This window comes from Pseudophryne corroboree, unplaced genomic scaffold (assembly GCF_028390025.1).
Source record: "Pseudophryne corroboree isolate aPseCor3 unplaced genomic scaffold, aPseCor3.hap2 scaffold_294, whole genome shotgun sequence".
Taxonomy (NCBI): Eukaryota; Metazoa; Chordata; class Amphibia; order Anura; family Myobatrachidae; genus Pseudophryne; species Pseudophryne corroboree.
Genome location: NW_026969607.1, coordinates 626,690 through 639,298, shown reverse-complemented (window position 1 = coordinate 639,298; position 12,609 = coordinate 626,690). Strand labels below are relative to the sequence as shown.

At 44.0% G+C, this 12,609-nt stretch overlaps 5 non-coding genes across 5 annotated transcripts; 4 read left to right on the top strand and 1 right to left on the bottom strand.

The window, feature by feature from the left end:
* Positions 1-670: 670 nt before the first annotated feature.
* On the bottom strand, positions 671-834 carry LOC135015120 (U1 spliceosomal RNA). The gene has a single exon (XR_010213469.1). It is a non-coding gene; the product is annotated as a U1 spliceosomal RNA (small nuclear RNA).
* Positions 835-978: 144 nt separating this feature from the next.
* On the top strand, positions 979-1,094 carry LOC135015437 (U5 spliceosomal RNA). Its single transcript, XR_010213691.1, has one exon. It is a non-coding gene; the product is annotated as a U5 spliceosomal RNA (small nuclear RNA).
* Positions 1,095-1,364: 270 nt separating this feature from the next.
* On the top strand, positions 1,365-1,480 carry LOC135014951 (U5 spliceosomal RNA). The gene has a single exon (XR_010213300.1). It is a non-coding gene; the product is annotated as a U5 spliceosomal RNA (small nuclear RNA).
* A 286-nt stretch (positions 1,481-1,766) lies between these two features.
* LOC135014938 (U5 spliceosomal RNA) lies at positions 1,767-1,881 on the top strand. Its single transcript, XR_010213287.1, has one exon. It is a non-coding gene; the product is annotated as a U5 spliceosomal RNA (small nuclear RNA).
* Positions 1,882-2,156: 275 nt separating this feature from the next.
* Positions 2,157-2,272, top strand: LOC135014934 (U5 spliceosomal RNA). The gene has a single exon (XR_010213282.1). It is a non-coding gene; the product is annotated as a U5 spliceosomal RNA (small nuclear RNA).
* Positions 2,273-12,609: the final 10,337 nt, after the last annotated feature.

Here is a 12,609-nt window from a genome sequence, read left to right as displayed (position 1 = left end):
ATCCTCATCAGTGCTCAGTATCACTGCTCATTGTCTTGTGCTGCATTGTGGTGCTCAGCATACTACAGTACATTACTAATAGTCCAGTGCTGCATCTTGCTGCTCAGTGTCAGTTCTAGTATCCTCATCAGTGCTCACTATCACTGTTTATTGCATTTTGGTTTTCTGTATACTACAGTAACATAGTAATATAGTAACATATAGTAACATAGTTTTTGAGGTTGAATAGAGGCAAATTGCCCATCGTGTTCAACCTGTTTTAAGTTGTGATGATTCTACATACTTGCTGAATAATGTTTTATGACTAGTTAGCTACTATAACTCATGTTACCCCCGGATTAACTATGTTGATATTTTAAGTATTATAACCTTGGATAGCTTTTTCATTCAGAAATGTATCCATTCCTTTTTTAAATCCAATTACAGAGTCCGCCATTACCACCTTCCCTGGCAGGGAATTCCACATCCTGATTGCCCTAACAGTGAAGATCATAGTATCTCACCTGGCAGGTAAGTAGGAGTTGGGCTAGAGCTGTGGAGGATTGCTGCTCCGGGCACCCCCTGTCAAGTGAAGGAGATCCAACTGAGGCAGCACAAGGGAACTCTCGAAAGAAGAACAAGGCTAGAGGAAGATCTGAGACTAAGAAATCTGACTTTTACCAGAGCTGACCAGAGGAAAGCACAAACACAGTCCCCCACTACCACAAATAATGCAGTCGAGTTTCCCACATTTGGGGAAATCACAGGGGTCAGCATACCCAGAATGCAATGAATGAACCTCACCCTGGGAGAACAATCTTCATGACCATGGTATCTCCTATGCAAAATAAGTATGATTTGGGATAGGGCTGGGGAGGGCCGCTGCTCAGGCACATCTCTGTCAAGTAAAGGAGATTCAACTGAGGCAGCACAAGGGAACTCTCATCTGGGGACAACAACTGCAGGGAGAACACATATTTTCAGATGAAAATCTTGGTCATGCTCTGGTTTCTCTTCAGAACGAACAAATCTTTCGCCTTTTACTAAAGATTTCCGTGGAGAGGAGCAAAACTGAGTTTTACCTCAATTTTTGCATGCCCCATCTTTTTGGGGTTTCTTTTATCGGTTTAAAGATAGAATGAGTGTGCTTTAATGAAAGCTCATTTGCATAGAAATTACAGTAAATGTTTGTTTCTTTTCAAAGAGAACTTTCTTGACCATGCTACTTGCTTGAAAGATCTGGGAGCACATGGAATACAGTACAAACCATGCTTATAGCAAGGAGAAGCCAGGTGAGAAATCTGCTTTCTTTCAAATTGGGCGCTCACTTTGATCTGAATGAGGACTGCTGGCATGGCACTCAGGCGACAGGTGGAATCTTGGTCATGCTCTGGTTTTTCTTCAGAATGAGCAAATCTTTCGCCTTTTATTAAAGATTTCCATGGAGAGGAGCAAAACTGAGTTTTATCTCAATTTTTGCATGCCCCATATTATTGGGGTTTCTTTTATCAGTTTAAAGACAGAACGAGTGTGCTTTCTTGTTAGCTTTAATGTAAGTTTATTTGTATAACAATGACAGTAAATGTCTGTTTCTTTTCAATCAGAACTTTCTTGACCATACTAATTGCTTGAAAGATCTGGGAGCACATGGAAAAGAGTACAAACCATGCTTATAGCAAGGGGAAGCCTGGTGAGAAATCTGCTTTCTTTCTTTCAAATTGGGCGCTCACTTTGATCTGAATGAGGACTGCTGGCATGGCACTCAGGCGACAGGTGGAATCTTGGTCATGCTCTGGTTTCTCTTCAGAACGAACAAATCTTTGCCTTTTACTAAAGATTTCCGTGGAGAGGAGCAAAACTGAGTTTTATCTCAAATTTTGCATGCCCCATCTTATTGGGGTTTTATTTTATCGGTTTAAAGATAGAACGAGTGTGCTTTAATGTAAGCTCATTTGCATAGAAATGACAGTAAATGTTTGTTTCTTGTCAAACAGAACTTTCTTGACTATACTAATTGCTTGAAAGATCTGGGAACACATGGAAAAGAGTACAAACCATGTTTATAGCTAGGGGAAGCCTGGTGAGAAATCTGCTTTCTTTCTTTCAAATTGGGTGCTCACTTTGAGCTGAATGAGGACTGCTGGCATGGCACTCAGGCGACAGGTGGAATCTTGGTCATGCTCTGGTTTCTCTTCAGAACGAACAAATCTTTCGCCTTTTACTAAAGATTTCCGTGGAGAGGAGCAAAACTGAGTTTTATCTCATTTTTTCCTTGCCCCATCTTATTGGGGTTTTATTTTATCTGTTTAAAGATAGAACGAGTGTGCTTTAATGTAAGCTCATTTGCATAGAAATTACAGTAAATGTTTGTTTCTTTTCAAACAGAACTTTCTTGACCACACTAATTGCTTGAAAGATCTGGGAGCACATGGAAAAGAGTACAAACCATGTTTATAGCAAGGGGAAGCCTGGTGAGAAATCTGCTTTCTTTCATTCAAATTGGGTGCTCACTTTCAGCTGAATGCAGGGCCGGTGCAAGGTTCCTCGGCACCCTAGGCAAATCTTCATCGCCCCCCCCCAATGCCCGGCCTCTCAGGTGAAACAGTGCGTAGGTAGCGTCTTCTAAGCTCCTTTTAAGCTTTATAAATATATACAATATACTCCTGTACTTGTGCGCAGCACTTGCGCAGAAATAGCTTAACAACGTTTCGGATGCTTTGATATTGAATCTTTAATATTGGATGTTTTGTCAAAAGATGCAACATTAAAGCATCTGAAAAGTTGATAAGCTACAGTTGTATTTCCGCATATGTGCATACTGTACTTCTTTGAAACATGTGGAGTGCCACCCATAAATACAGGAGTGCCACCCATAAATACATATATATATAGTATATACATACATAATAATTTTGACACATCCTCCAACACCGCTACACCAGTTCCCCAGTCCCCCCCAAGCCCTAGATGCTTGTACAAAGTTAAAAAAAAAAACCAAAACCTCTGCAGGGTGGTGTGTTTATTAAATGTGACGTTTCAGGGACCGTATCCCCTATCTTGAAGAAGGGGAACGGTCCCCAAATGTCACATTTAATAAACAACACACCCTGCACAGGGTTTTTTTCCACTTTGTACAAGCCTCTGAGTGCCGCCAGCTATTTGGATACCATATGCATGTGAGCATGTACCCTTATGGAGTGACAGAGGAAACAGGTTACTATATATATATATATATATATATATATATATATATATATATAGTGGAAAGGAAATCAGCGGCACTCAGCAGACTGTTGTAAAGTAAAAAAGTCTTTAATCCGGTCCATATATATATATCTAAAAAGATCTATCAAGATAGATGTACTGTGTTTATACATAGATGGATATACTGTGTTGTGTGTATATGTGTGTATATATGTGTATATATATATATATATATATATATACACACACACGTGTATATTACTGTGGCCATTTATTGTGGCCACCTACAGACAGCTGCCACCTCTCAGGCACTAGAGAGGCGCAGCTGCTGCAGAACCTATTGCCTTTCACATAAATTAAATAAGAAGAGGCAGAGGGGGGGGAAGAAGTGAACCTAGCTACAAGATGCAGGAGGGGGGGGGGAGCAGCGGGAGCCTAATAGCTGTGGGGGAGCTGGTAATAAGAAGAGGCAGAGGGGGGGGGGGAGAAGTGAACCTAGCTACAAGATGCAGGAGGGGGGGGGGGGGGAGCAACGGGAGCCTAATAGCTGTGGGGGAGCTGGTAATTAGAAGAGGCAGAGGTGGGGGGGGAGAAGTGAACATAGCTACAAGATGCAGAAGGGGGGGGAGAAGTGAACATAGCTACAAGATGCAGAAGGGGGGGGAGAAGTGAACAAAGCTACAAGATGCAGAAGGGGGGGGAGAAGTGAACAAAGCTACAAGATGCAGGAGGGGAGGGGGGGGGTGCAGCGGGAGCCTAATAGCTGTGGGGGCGCTTGTCACAAAAAGAGGCAGCAGCAGGTACTGATGCGGGAGCCGGTCGCGGGATTGGGGGGGTAGCGCGGATAACAATTTGCACTGGATTGTAGTGACAATGCTAAATTCCTTGTCGTGTAAACAACCCTTATGAAGCTAAGAACACTGTACGCTGTTTATTTAAGAAATACCGTAATGATACGCTATTTGCGTAACGATCGCTCAGCCGTAGGCGAGACGCTCAAGCGCCACGTTCGCTCACGGCCCAGTGATCACAGGACACGTTATTGGTTATGTCTAGGGGAAAGATTCGCTGTAACGTAGCATACGCTAGAGACCACGAGGAGGTCACCAGCGGTGCAGACGCTCACAACACTATACCTTTATGTGAGTACAGGGTGTAAATGCAACCTTGTGTAACCTGACTATCTACAAAAGCTATTTGAGCGTCACCGACGCTCAAGTGAACACTTAACACTATAGTAAATACACAGATACTGGTTTAGGTTTCCAAGGCCTATTAACTGTATTACGTCTAATATACTTGTAAAAGGGGATAACAGTACATATGATACACTACAATATAACAGAGACTTCCTAACCACAGAACTAAACAATAAATACAAAAAGACAATACTACACTGACCTAAATGCAATACGATACAATACTATAATACTATAAGGTATTTAAGAGAAAAAAAGAGGAGAGAGGGAGAGAGAGAGAGAGAGAGATTGGCTCGCAGAAAGACAATGATTATGGAGAGAACTTACGCACAAAGGGTATGATCGCCAGCGCCTCGATATCCAGCTCCCGATTATCAGCAGATAACCGTTGATGAGAGAGTGAGAGCTGGATGTGGTCGGCCTGCCTATTTATGCTCCACACACAATGCAATCTCCTGGTCCTACAATCCCATTGTCCATTGGCCGAAGGAATTCGGCCCTGCATCATAACAAAAGGTCATAGGGTGATTCATACAGGTGGGCTGTGACGATTTCCAACAGCTCAGGTGGGTGGGAAACTGGGTTTCCCGCCGCATACCTGAGTATGTGTAAATCATAGAAATGGACATAAACTTCTTATGTCCATAACTATTCGCACGAGCGATTAATACGCTCCAAACCAACACCGGAATATTGCTAATTAAATACTCTTCCGATGGGTACCAAACATTGCAGTATGATTCCTGTTAGACCCTTCGTACGATGCAAAGAGGGATTCCTCAGCTCTGGGACATTGTACTTTAACCAAACTTACAGAAACTATCAAAGGGATCATGATCTATAAACTACATTAATTGTGAACATTTGTAACTAATGAGTCGCACGCTACGATCACATAAACTCTACCGTAAATGCGCATACTGCGCGTGCGAGTGCACGCGATTGCGGGTATGCGCTTCCACGGGAGAGCGTACGCATGCGCAGCACGGACCAGTGTGCGGTGCAAATATGGCAACGTGCATTGAGACATTTTTCTGACTTTGACAGTCCACCCTTTGGCAGTCAATAATAACTGCCACAAAACATTTAAGGAGAAAAATGTAAGTCAGGGGTTAATTGATTTCCATGGTTGGGTAGGGGAGGAGAGAGGAGAAGGTGTGAAGAGGGTATGACCTAGTGAGAAAGCAGGAGCATGTGTGTATGAGTCCATGTTTGGAGGGTCATGTATCATCGTGCCGTACGTGTGGTAGATCACGCTTCGAGGTATTGCGAAGTATACATTTGAATTCCTTCTTATCCTGTGGTACAGGTCTGTGGATGGGCTGTCAAACTTTACCGAGCTCATTTCGGCTGTAGTTGTAACAAAATGGGGATGCACATTTTAGTTGATGATACATGAATGGGGGAGGTATGTGGTTGCTGATATCTGTGCCTGAATTCCCTATCGTCTATGTGTGTCATTACCTGAGGGTTGTAGAGATGAAGATAAAGAACACTTATGGAAAATGCAATGGTATTCTATGTCAGGGAAATGTACATTCGTCGATTGAGGTCTTGATTGGTGTCGGTTGATCGGAGTCTTCTTCTCTGTGCTTTTGCTCATAAATCGTGAGTAAAGCAAACAACGTCCATGGATTTACAAAAAATGTTGGGCTAGCGTGATTTTAAAGTTCCTAGGGAAACTGGGGTACCCATGGCATTGTCCATCAAAATCTTGTATATCAGGTCGACTGCTCTTCTTCTTTCCATCTTTCCGTTGTCGGCCCCTTGGCTCATCAAATCCTTCGTCTACGTGGGTCTTTGTACCTCGGAGGAAAACATAGAAATGGGTGAAAGACGGACCGTATACTTATTACATCATTACGTCATGGTTTCTAGCATTGGGTCATAAATCACATCCAGGTTAATTACAGTTTCCTCACTCCTCAAGCTCATCACTTTTGTACTTTGTTTGCACCTTATTAAAGCCTGCCCGCATCTAAATATCAATCCAAACGATATAACGACGCCCAAAATACATAGGAGAAACTTTCCAACATCCATTATGACTCCTTGAGCCCAGTCTCCTAAACCGGAGAACCAATTTCGCGGGTTCAACCATGACACCCAACCAGTCAGCTCATTACCTACAGCAGCAAGGGTGAGATTGTGTTTTCGACGAAATTCCCACTTTAATTGCAGAATATCGTCCATCTTTTGGTCTATGACCTCTACCGGATCCTCGGTGCTATTTGTGATATACGTGCAACACTTTATGCCGTACTGTGTTGCCAATGTAACACAATATCCGCCTGTTACTGCTGTAAGATAATTAAGAATCATCCTATGCTGAACTAGTTCTGTTTTGTAAGCTTGAAGTTCTCTTCCAGTGTATCTAAACGTGTCATCATACATTTCAGTGATATTATCTAACAAATTGGCGAGTGCGGAAATGTATCTATAATTCATCACACCTCGAGCGGTGCGAGTGAAATCTAACGCTACCAGAACCTGAATCCCGGTGGATTCATGGATAAGATCAGAGGCCGGATGCTCTAACCTTTCTGACAGTTGTCTTTTAACAAGGTGCTCGTAGTGAGTGTGAGTATAAGGAGTTTGGGCACCACGGTGTATGTCCTTCATTTTGTCATGTGTAACAGTCATTACTTCAGGCAATACCTTTCCAATATAACACAATCCTTCAGAGTTTGGGGCAAGCCACTTGTACGCCTTTCTCCCACATATGAAATATGCATCATCGGGGAGAACATAGGGGACGGAGAAGGACATGACCATGTTACAAACCTTCCAGGTGAAATCTCCTGACCCTAATTCTTCCATCTGCCTAATGCACGTATCGGTTTGTACGATATGTGCACAGTATCCTGGTGATACCTCTCCAACTTTAGTAATCCTATTTCCTAAGGTATATCGATACCGGAAAGATTTTCCTCTACTGGCTATGTGGCGTACGAGCTCTGTATCTGTAGGCATTCTATCTGCTCTGTGTGAAAAGGTCATGGTAAGGTTGCTCCATGACACTTCCCAATTTCCCGGTTTTCTGGGATTGGAGATGTTAAAACATATGAGGGACCTATCCACATGGTATTGGTGGAGCTTCAAACTAGGAGGGCTGGAGATGTTAAACCTCCGGTCCACCGGTCTCCCACCACTTAGCTCAAGTACCTCCCCTAACGTTAAAGGAAATGGTACTAGCCCTGATTTGCTGTGACCCTGAGGTACTTGAGAGCATACCCAACAATCTGTTTGGTTTAACACGTTACCCACTAAGGAGTGATAGTCACTCAATGGATGCCGGTCTATATGGATATTAAAACTAGATTGGCATTTCTTTATGCATCCATCTTCAACCAGATTATCACAGAGCCTACAGATACAATTTTCCTCAGCTAACAATCCATCACAATTTCTTCTATCGGATCGTTTTCTGATACTCGCCTTTGCTTGTTGGATTGGTTGATCTTGGAAAACTACGCCTCCATCATCATAATCGGAACCCATTCCAGAACCTCTCTCGACCTCTATGGTACTCTCGCCGGAATAGACTGCTCGGGTCAACATCATGGTCAACATCAAAATCCGGATCACAGTCTCTTTGGGCAAGTCCATCTTTGAGGAGGAAATGGAGAAGATTGAGAAGGGGGAAACAGAAATTTTTTTAAGGGAGAGGGGATGGGAAGTGGAGAAAAACAATAAAAGGGAGAGGGGAGTCGACAACTGCTTCCGGTCTTCAAGGCTCAGGTGCCGCCTCAGTCCTCCTGGAACAGACACTCCAGTGATACAACCTCTACCGTCTGTTCCTTATCACGGGACTTCTCTGGATCAGCAACCTTCTTGCAGTGGGATGAATGGACCCAAGTCTCTCTCTCAGCAACCTTCAATGCTGTGGTGCTAGTCAATAAGACCTGGTATGGTCCTTCCCATCTATCAATAAGACAACCTGAGCGTAGAAAATTTCGTATCATTACATAATCCCCAGGTTCAATGTCATGACAATTACTATCTGGTAAATCAGGAATCACCAACTTCAGATTATCATTTTGATTCCTCAACTGTTTACTCATGTTAATCAAGTACTTTACAGTCACTTCATTGTTACATTTCAAATCATCCTGAGGGTTAATCATGACATGCGGTTGTCGACCAAACAAGATTTCAAAAGGGGACAGATTAAGAGGGGACCTGGGAGTGGTTCTGATGCTATACAAAACAATGGGTAAAGCTTCTGGCCACGTCAATCCTGTCTCTGCCATTACTTTACTCAATTTATTTTTAATAGTGCTGTTCACTCTTTCGACCTTCGCACTCGCCTGTGGACGGTACGGAGTGTGCAGCTTACTATCAATTCCCATCAACTTACACATTCCTTGAAAGACATCACCTGTAAAATGGGTACCCCTATCACTTTCAATGATTCTAGGGATACCATATCTACATACAAATTCCTGCACAATTTTCTTAGCTGTAAACATAGCGGTATTTGTAGCTGTTGGGAAAGCTTCGACCCAATTCGAGAAAACATCTATGCAAACAAGTACATATTTCAAATTTCTACATGGGGGTAATTGAATGAAGTCAATTTGTATTACTTGGAAAGGGCCGCCGGCAGGTGGGATATGGGATGGTTCTGTTGGTATTGCTTTTCCAATATTCTTTCTCAGACAGGTAAGGCATGACATTGCTCTTTTACTAGCATGAGAGGAGAATCCTGGGGCGCACCAGTATGCTCTTACCAATTTGCACATCCCCTCCTTGCCTAGATGAGTCAGCCCGTGAGCTGCTTCAGCCAGACACGGAAGGTATGCCCTGGGGGCCACTGGTTTACCATGTCCATCCGTCCAGAGCCCTGAGGACTCCTGGCCATATCCCTTTGCCTTCCAGACTGCCTTTTCCTGAGTGGAACACAAATTCTGCATTTCACACAACTTTTGTGTGTTGATGGTATTAAATACCATCAGTTGTGTGGTGTCTGTCCGTATGGGGGTAGCAGCTGCAAGCTTTGCAGCTTCGTCTGCTCGGCTGTTACCAAGGGATACTGGGTCTTGACTATATGTATGTGCTTTACATTTGATAACAGCCACTCTGTCGGGTTCCTGTATCGCTGTTAGAAGCCTTTTTATGTGAGCTGCATGCGCTATCGGTGTACCAGCTGCCGTCATGAAATTTCTGAGACGCCATAGCGCTCCGAAATCATGGACTACCCCGAACGCGTATCTAGAATCGGTGTAGATATTGGCAGACTTACCCTTAGCCAATTCACATGCTCTGGTTAGGGCGACCAGTTCAGCAACCTGGGCTGAGTGAGGTGGGCCTAGCGGTTCCGCTTCTATGGTGTCTTGGTCATCTACGACTGCGTATCCAGTACACAAGTCTCCCGAGTCTGACTGTCTGTGACAACTACCGTCCGTGTAGAACGTGAGTTCTGCATCTTCTAGTGGATTGTCACTGATGTCAGGCCTTGCGGAAACATTTTGGGTCAAATATTCCATACAATCATGTGTATCTTCCTTTGCATTAAATCCTCCTTCCCCATCACTCTCACCTCCCACCCTTTGTGCCTGTCCAGGCACACCTGGGAGAAATGTTGCAGGGTTTAATGCGCTGCATCTCCTTATGGTGATGTTTACTGGGGCCATTAATGCCAATTCCCATCTCGTAAACCTTGCTGATGATACATGTCTGGTTTGGGCAGAATTCAATAAGGCCGATACCGCATGTGGTGTATGGATTGTGAGGTTGTGGCCTAGCACGACATCTTCGCTTTTCGTCACTAGCAATGCTATCGCTGCAACGCTACGCAAGCATGTGGGGAGGGATCGCGCTACCGTGTCTAGCTGCGCGCTGTAGTATGCAATTGGCCTGCTGGCATCACCGTGTTTTTGTGTTAGTACCCCTGCTGCGCACCCAGCGCTTTCTGTTCCGTATAGCTCAAAGGGTTTCCCATAGTCTGGCATACCTAATGCTGGTGCCTGCGTTAGGCACTGTTTGAGTCTCTCAAATGCTGTTTCGGATTCGTCTGTATGCGAAATCCGATCAGGTTTGTTTGAGGAGACCATTTCCTGCAAAGGTAGTGCTAATATGGAAAACCCTGGGATCCAATTACGGCAATACCCACACATTCCTAAAAACGTCCTGATCTGTTGCTGGGTTTGTGGCAGTGTCATGTCTCTAATGGCTTGGATTCTATCAGCGGTCAGGTGTCTCAGTCCTTGTGTTAGACAGTGTCCCAAGTATTTTACCTTAGCTTGGCATAATTGCAACTTGTCTTTGGAGACCTTGTGACCTGTGTCTGAAAGATGAAACAGGAGCTGTTTCGTATCCTTCAGGGATGCCTCCAATGAATCAGAACACAGTAGTAGATCATCCACGTACTGTATCAACACTGATCCACTTTCCGGTTGGAAAGACTGTAAACAATCATGCAAAGCCTGAGAAAATATACTTGGACTATCTATGAAACCTTGGGGTAACCGAGTCCACGTGTATTGGACTCCTCTGTATGTGAATGCAAACAAATATTGGCTGTCAGGGTGCAGAGGTACCGAAAAGAAAGCGGAGCAGAGGTCAATAACAGTGAAAAATTTGGCAGTGGGAGGAATTTGCATTAGGATGACAGCTGGATTAGGCACTACGGGGAACTGACTCTCTACTATTTTGTTAATCCCCCTTAGATCCTGCACTAGCCTGTAACCCCTCCCCCCACTCTTTTTAACAGGGAAGATGGGACTATTTGCTGTGCTGGACGTTCTTACTAGAATGCCCTGTTGTAGCAAGCGCTCTATTACCGGGAAAACTCCTAACTCCACCTCTGGCTTCAGAGGATACTGTGGGATTTTTGGAGCTATCCTACCATCTTTTACTTGTACAACTACTGGAGCTACATTTGCCATTAATCCAGTGTCCTGTCCATCTTTTGTCCAAAGCGACTCTGGTATCTGAGATGTCATCTCTTCTACTTGGGATGGATTCCTATTTGTCATAATGGAATGTGACATTAATTTTGATGGGGAGTCTAACATGTCTCGTACTTCCTGAGCGTGATTCTCAGGGATGTCCAAGAATACACCTTCAGGAGTACAATAAATGACGCAACCCATTTTACATAGTAAGTCTCTTCCCAGGAGATTGGTCGGTGCCGATGCAGCCAGCAAAAAGGAATGCTTGGTATGCAAAGGCCCTATTGTAATCTCGGCTGGTTTGCTAACAGGGTAGTGCTGGACTACTCCTGTTACTCCTATGGCTGGAACTGTCCTACCAGTGGTTCTCATGCCCACTGTCGAATTGATCACTGACTTGGCCGCCCCTGTGTCTACAAGAAAGTTTAAAGTTTTACCGGCTACATTGATTGCAATCTCTGGTTCGCTTCCAAGACTGGCAATCAATTTAACTGGTTGCAGATTACAGGTATGGCCACACCCCTATTGGGTATGCTGACCTCCCTGAATCCCGCTGGCAGCAACTACTTGTGAGGGAGTTAGCTGGGAACTACCAGAGGCATGCCAGTCTCTGTTTGGGGGATATCTTTTTGTTTCCCCTGTATGTGGCTCAAAACTCCGCCTCTGTGGACCCTGCTCCCAATGTCGTGTGTGGTGTTGTTGTCTAGGGGGTTGAAAAGATCTTTGTACATTTCTTACTCTACAGTCTCGTGCAAAATGTCCCGGTCTGTTACAAGAAAAACATGTTATTACACTTGCCTTACCCACAGGATTCGGTGGTACATACGCAGGCTGCCTTGTGGTCAGCGCCTGTATACTTACGGACATCAACTTATCACTTTGCGACTCCCTGTGCCTAGTGATATTTCTGTCGTGATCAATAGCAGCCTCTCTCAAGGTGGACACTGACAGACCTCGCCAACATGGCTGCGTGGTCTGTACCCTAGCTTTTAATGTTTCTTTCAAACCATCCATCAGTACAGATACTGCTACTTCTCGATGGTTTGGGTTGGTCTTAATGTCTTCTATACCAGTGTACTTTGCCATTTCTAATAGTGCCCGGTGAAAATATTCTATTGCCGTTTCGGACTCCTTTTGCTTAATGGAAAATATTTTATTCCATTTAACAACGGCTGGGAAATACTCTTTTAGCTGTAAATTTATCCTTTTTACATTATCCTTATTGTACACGTCTGTAAGCGGTACATCTTTATCCAATGCACAATCAGCTAAAAACTGAGTTGCATCAACATTGGAAGGTAAACAAGCTCTTAGCAGTATCTGCCAATCCT